The sequence below is a fragment of the Rosa rugosa genome, chromosome 6, assembly GCF_958449725.1.
Source record: "Rosa rugosa chromosome 6, drRosRugo1.1, whole genome shotgun sequence".
Classification (NCBI taxonomy): domain Eukaryota; kingdom Viridiplantae; phylum Streptophyta; class Magnoliopsida; order Rosales; family Rosaceae; genus Rosa; species Rosa rugosa.
This window is the reverse complement of record NC_084825.1, coordinates 7,604,433-7,611,850: the sequence shown is the minus strand read 5'-3', so window position 1 is coordinate 7,611,850 and position 7,418 is coordinate 7,604,433. Positions and strand designations below refer to the sequence as shown.

The 7,418-nt window shown below is 35.2% G+C and overlaps 1 long non-coding RNA gene across 1 annotated transcript; it reads right to left on the bottom strand.

Annotated features, from left to right (window-relative positions):
• Nucleotides 1–2,048: 2,048 nt before the first annotated feature.
• Nucleotides 2,049–5,452, bottom strand: LOC133713341 (uncharacterized). The gene is made up of 5 exons (XR_009847937.1): nucleotides 5,194–5,452; nucleotides 4,696–4,900; nucleotides 4,440–4,522; nucleotides 2,639–2,751; nucleotides 2,049–2,435 (listed from the first exon to the last, which is right to left on the bottom strand). It is a non-coding gene; the product is annotated as an uncharacterized LOC133713341 (long non-coding RNA).
• Nucleotides 5,453–7,418: the final 1,966 nt, after the last annotated feature.

The window sequence follows — 7,418 nt, the reverse complement described above, 5'->3', positions numbered from 1 at the left end:
GAGAGAGAGAGAGAGTTAGTTAAAGTTCAAAGAATTTTATAGTATTTTTAGAATATCGAGGACTATCAATATCGGAACTGTTGAGTTCTATGTTCTAGATTTCAATTAGTTGTTCAGTTTCTAAACATGAGTGCATATGTAAGAGTATGAGTTATTGGCAATGCATGTCATTCAACATCTTGAAGTCTCGGTCAGTTCAAAAGTTAGAAGCTTGAAGGCGTGAAGTAAATTCCAAAAACTCCTAGCTAGTTGATCAGGTACATATGTGGAACATGAGTTTTAAGAATTCGCTTTACACCTTAGACAATCAGGAATTTTAAGAATTTATTTCACACCTCAAACATGAACGATGAACAACGACATAATATCTTGGTGTTGTTGTTTGCATAATGCCCATAGGCCTAATACCACATCTCTTTGTGGCATGATGTCACACCTCTATGTTGTTTGCATAATGTCTGGGACGTATAAAATTCTTTAAAAGATGGAGAAAAATATCATGCATATATAATTGCCGATTTTTAAGATTTCTTCTCGTCAACATTATGTATGAGAATAGACTTTTGTTTGTTCACTGTTTTATTTTGTTCAACATAGTGCTCAACATCAGCTAATGCTTGTTATTAAATTCTTCAGGGAGTCTATATTAGAAAAGTAAGAGGAACATGAATAGAAAGGAAAAAGAGAAGTCAAAAAAAGCATTCGAGTACTATAAGTCTATAAAAGACTCATTATCTTGTGACATATGCAAATGGCTGATTAGAGAATGTATTTTGTTGGATGAACTATATCTTGATGATCCAATACAAAAAAATGACAGTCATTATCAAAGTTATTGAGTTCTATGCCCCATATTTCTATTAATTGTTCGGTTTCTGAACATGAGTGCATATGCAAGAGTCTGAATTGTTGGCAATGCATGCCTTTAGACATTTTGAAGCCTTGGTCAGTTCAAGAGTTAATATACTTCAAGCCATGAAGTAAAATCTAAACTCCTAGATACGGTACATGTGGAAAATGAGTTTTAAGAATTTACTTCACGCCTCATACATGAACGATGAAGAACAAGATAATGCCTGGTGCAATTCTTTCCATAATGCCTTTAGGATAATGCCACACCTGTATGTGGCATGATATCACACTTTTAAGTTGTTTGCATAATGCTTGAGACATAAAAAATTGTTTAAAGGAGGGAGAAAAATATCATGCTTATATGGCTTGCTGATTTTTTAAGAATTCTTCTCTTCAACTTTAGGTAAGAGAATAGACTTTTGTTTGCGTTCTATTTTATTATGTTCAACATAGTGCTCAACATCTGCTAATGCTTGTTATGAATGTAATTTTTTAGGGAGTTTATATCAGAAGAGTAAGAAGAAGATGAATAAAGTTGGAACGTCATACAAGCATGCAAGACTCTTCATTGATTTACCTAAACAAGTATAGGTTTTCCACTTATCAATTAAGACCTAGAACGCTAGCATATCTTAATTTGGATTCAATTACATGCTCAATATTCTAAGTCGGCCATCAAAGAACACAAAACACATAAAAGTGGGTTATTCGCACAAAATCAATGAACTTAAATCATCACATATCAAAATCACAGTTTATGTATTCTAGAAACCTAAAACGTTTTTATGCTTCATGATTATTGGAAACTAAACATCAAAAAATAAACTCAATCATATCAAAGCATCAAAATTTTCATTTAAACAAACAAAGAACTCGAATTGTTTTACACAAAATAGAAACCGAAAACAAAGAGTTTATGGTCATGGTTGCACTTTTAAATGAGCTTCAAGAACGCAAGAAGATCTTCAAAAGTGGTGGATGATGATAAGGCTCATGGCAAGGATGGATGGAGGATGATGGAACTTGCTTCACGGTTTCAAGTCTTGCACAAAGGAAAATGCCGAAACTTTGAGAGAGAGAGAGAGAGGGGAGGGATTTACGATTTAATTATGGGTTTTGAATGATGATTGAAACCAATGTCTTTAAATGATATAAATTAACCATATAGAATGGGTATCTTGTATGAAATTCTAAATTCTGTGCCTGCAATAAGCGAAGTTACCTTTTAAGATTTTCTTCACGGGTAGAAACAACACAATAGGGTTTTCCCCATACATTAAGCATGATATAAGAATCCAAGCAGCAGGACATGAACCGAACAATGGTTTAAATAGTGGAACATAAGATTGTCCGAGCACAGTTATACAGATAATTCTTAAGCTGGGAGGAATTTTTCTGAAAATAAGATTAGTCTGGGAATCCATCAATAGAGTCAGGTGCAAGGTTGTAAGGTAGGAAGATTAGAGGGAAAACCCTGTTACAATGATTCACCGGATGAAACACATTATTCTGTTAATTGATAAGAACAACCTAGGAGTCTGTGTCTTTGATCCCCCCTTGCTAATTACATTGATGCGCGAACCCTGAAAAAACAACATTGATTGCACAAACTCATTAGGTTTTACTCCTAAAGCAAGTTAAGGGGAAGTATCAATTGGCTTGCTTAATAAATAAGAGAATCTGGATAGGAAATCAAAACGATAGTAAAAAGGGCAAAAATATACAACACTAGGAAACAAGTGTGTGTGTGTGTGTGTGTGTGTGTGTGTGTGTGTGTATAGCATACCTGTGAAACTTGCTGCATATATGAAGCCAATTCTAAAACATTCACACAAACAACAAACGGGACGGGTCCTTCGACGCCAAAAATGAAAGTACCGCAGCTAGCAATCGTGAAACCTGTTATGCACCAAGAGTCAAACACCACACACAATGCCAGAGCATAGCAAACGAAAAAGAAAAAATGGAAGATAGACACCACAAAATGATTTAAAAGCAAGGACTAAAAAACCGAAAGTTTCGGCGATATTTCGTTGAAATTTTCGTTTTTTTTTTGTGTCGATATTTCCGTGACCATCCAAGTATATTTCGACATATATTTTGAAAATTTCCCGAAATTTCCGGAAATATCGATAAATTGATGATATTTTGCGAAATTTTGGGTAATTTCCGTGACCATCCAAGTATATTTCGACGGATATTTTAGAAATTTCCTGAAATTTCCGGAAATATCGAGAAATTGTCAATATTTTTCGAAATTTTGGGTAATTTCCGGAACCTTCCGACTCTTCCCACCCTTTCTCACATCAGTCACATGCAAAGTCACCACCACTACCACCCTTTCTCACATCAGTCACATGCAACATCAACATCATGTGGCTGACATATAGTTGGCCAAAAATTCCAATAAAAAAAATCAACAAAGTCACCAAGGCTCAAACATTGGTCACTTCATTGCTCTTTGAGCAAGAGCCTTAGCCAACTCTGCTGCACCTACACTTGTGTTATCATTGCAACATTCTAATATATATTCATTTTGCCTACGAATCTGAAAACTTAGGTAAATGTTCAATCAATAACTAACATAGAACAATCAATTACATTTTGAATTTTATATCTCATAAGTATTCTACGTGATTCTAAGTTACTCATGCAATTCAAGGTGTAATATATGATATGTACAAAGAATGTATATAATATGTAATGGCCTAGCCTCCCATTGGGTTTCCGGCCATCAAAAAAATAAAATAGATGTTTATTTCTAAAATTTTTCAGAGTTGTAGGCGATTCAGCATTTACCGTTTCATCTTAAATTATTACAAATTAATTACTATATAACAATGTTTATTAAGGTTTTCTTTTCATATATAGTAGACAATTGATTAAATAAACATATCTAAAAGTTTTACTTAAAATTTCCATGTTTTTCTTCAAATTTCCATCATTTTTCTTGATTATTTACCGAAATCGATATATCCTCGCCGTCGAAATTTCCGTTTCCGGGACCATTGAAATTTCCTCGAAACTCGATATTTTGGTCCTTGTTAAAAAGACTTTCAACTTTTTTTATACAAGCACCTCAAATTCACATAAAGCCAAGTTTGATGCAGATCTTTTTATTATTTTCTTTTTCTCAAATCCACACATAGCCACTTGTTAAAAACGCCTAATAAAATACAGAGTTCCACTTACGACACAAGAAACCATCCTATACCATCCTATATTCCCTTTTCATAACGTCTACTGAATTCAAAATTTGTTTCACCCAGAAAATATTATGGAAAGTTACTTAGGAGCATTACATTGTACCTGCATAAAACAACTAAAGAACGGAAGTCATGTACAGATGTACCGATGAAAGCCATTATATTCCGTTCTCATAATGCATACAAGTTCTTTAGACACAATAACACATACCTTTATCTCAAATAAAATAAAATAATGAAGAACACAAGTTATGCAGCAATGAAGACCAATATATTCTCTTTCATAATGCTTGAAGAACTAGAAGTTGCTTTTACCCATACAATATAACGAAAAATCATATAATGCAATATGATTGAACACAGAAATAGTACAAGTTTCACCTTCTGAAATAGCGGAGGCACTTCACGGGAAAGCACCAAGGCTAGCATCAGCATATATAGTCAAGTTTCCTCCTCTATCAATACTGGAAATCAGACATGGTGAAAATTTTGAACATGAAAAATTGGAAGGACAGTCATGGATACATGGGGTCAGTTACAATGTAAATATAATTGTGCTCCAATTCATATTCCTATCATTATGGAACTTTTTCAAATTATTCAAGGAAAGGGCCGGAATTAACATGTGAACACACACCTGGTATCACTAGCACAAATTCTCAAAAAGGTTGCGTAGTATAGAAGCTCTGCTTGCTCAATTGCCAAGGCAGTCCCTTGGACCTGCCGTGTCAATAATGAATTATAAATAGTTCAGTCACCGTTGGAGGTATAAGCTCTGTTGAATAAGAAATGAAGGCTTCTCCCAAAAATATCAGCCGTTTCAGAAACTTTAGCATGATTTCCTGAAAACGTGAAGAAAAGGTTCAATATATTTACAAAGGAAAGGAAAAGGCAAGCTAGCAATACAGAAAATAAAGTTCCACCTATATCCCCTGGTTTGGCCCTCACTTGCAAGCACAAAAGGAAAGAAAATTAAAAAGCTCTATCTTATGATGTTGTGTTAACATTAACACAAGTCACTTTTTAAAACACATTCAAGCGCACACCACATCTCCTTCTACGTGAATACTGAATAATTTCCTTATATTTAGAAGAAAGATATTATGAAGGTTCTTTAGGGACACAAACACCATACCTGATCGTCTAAGTAGACTGAGACCAAGACGCTTGCAAAAGAATTGATACTTCAAATCCACTAACTGTTGAACAGAACGGGACTTTAGGACGTCCAATGGCATGCATTGCCAACAGCCCGCCCTGTGGCATATGCACCCGTGATTAGAAACCACACAATCAACAGAAATCTTAGGCATAGACTTCAACTGCTCCGATAATGATGCTTTGTCCTTTTTCTCTATTGGATCATCAAGATCTAATCTGTCCAATAAATTAAGGGTCTTTCTAAATGTACCCAACAAATTTCTAAGTAGACCCAGCAAGTTTTTTACACCCAATAAAAAAATAAAATTTATAATTGTACTCATCAACTTTTCCAACAATACCCTTAGCAAAACTCACACCCAGCAAAGCATCGGCTAATAAACACTGCTTTTGCTCTGGGTCTAATTTATTATACATCAGTTTGGTTAGTGGGAATAATTGTAAGTTTGCTTTCTGTAAATTTATTTAGATTATAACCCAATTGTAGCAATGCGGAGATAATCCAAATTTTGCTGGGTGTGAGTTTTGCTAAGGGTATTGTTGGAAAAGTTGCTAAGTACAATTATAAATTCTATTTTTTTATTGGGTGTAAAAAACTTGCTGGGTCTACATAGAAATTTGCTGGGTACATTTAGAAAGACCCTAAATTAATAAGCCAATTGCAGATGCCACAAGTAAATGAGTCTTTTAAGAGACTTAAATAATCCGATGCCTTCTTTGGCTTCTCTCTTTCCTTTTTAGAAGAACTCCCTCCTCCATGTTATATGAAGGAGTTAATAAAACAATAGCAACTCTTGAATTTTGAAATTACAAGGGTTAAGAAAAGGAACCCAAAAGAAAAAGACCTGAAGCAAGCTTTCAAGATAACATCTAAGGATGATCCATGGACTTAAACAAAATGACCCGAAGTCTGCAGTATCCGATGACCACACTTTTGTCCACATATCAGTCTTCTGACTATCTTTAGCAGCAAAATACTTATCGTATAATTCTTTTCGAGTTTCTATGGCCTTCAAAGCATAGCTTAGAGCCTGAAAATTATAATTTTCAAAGTCATTACAACAAAAAGTGATCAACAAATGTTTTCAAAAAGAATAACAAGGATAAACCAAACCGAAGGAGCCCTGCTTTGGTGATCTATTTATGCATGTGGCAGCGACTAGTAGTGTAGGAGAATTGGAGTGGTTTGCGGTGGTGAGCTGGTGGATTTAGAGAGAAAGAAACAATGTTGTTCATGGCAAGAGAGTATTTTTAGCTTTAGCAAATTGAACCCTATGTTCAGAGTTCAGACACAGCAAGAATATCAGCATTATGTATCTTAACAAGAGCTACAATATCAGATCTAACTTCTCACTATCTGCACCTCTAGACTCCAAAATAGAATTTTAATCATTGGAACAAAGTAGGAGAGTGGGATATAATCCCAAAGGTTAAATTTCAGCCATACCCTCCACACTAGAGGGCATGCCGGAACTACCAGTAACAGTAGTTTGATCATTATCAGACGTACTAGTATTCATGACAGGGTCAGAACAAAACTGGCATGGCCACTGCAAGTATTACCATCTTGAGGAATATAGAACCGCCAATCTCAAGAATTATAGGAGGACTGTGTCCAAATGAATCAGGATTCTTATAGGTGGAAGGGGAAACATGAGTACCATTGATATCAGAGCATTTAAACTTGGAAATGGAGGTTTCCTCGCTGGATCATGCTTCAAAAGAGAGTGTTTCTTGGGCTGAGTTGGGACGGAAGACTTAACATCTGATGCCTTAGTAGCATTAGTCTTCCTGATTCCAATCATAGCAGGAGATTTTGTCATTAGTAATATCCTTAAGAGCCGCATTGACTTTGCTGGAATTGATCACAGTACTCTTAGGTGGACTCGCTGTATAAGTGGTTAATTTAGTAGCAGTCTCTTTAGTAGTCTCACCATTTTGAGCCAATTTCTCCTGGACCTTTTTCCAAACCTTGAATCCTCATAACTCTTCCTCCAGCATCTTCTTGATTAGAATTATTACTTTTCCTGATCGCACTAGCCATGTCCTGTATGGCTGCATAGCCCTCTTGATACTATTAGAACAGTTGAGCTTCTGCCAAATTTTAGTAACTCTAGGACAATCTCTTAGCATATATTTTTTCTTTTTTGGTTACATGGGGGTCTAAAAAGACCCGAAAACAAAAGAGACACTTTAACT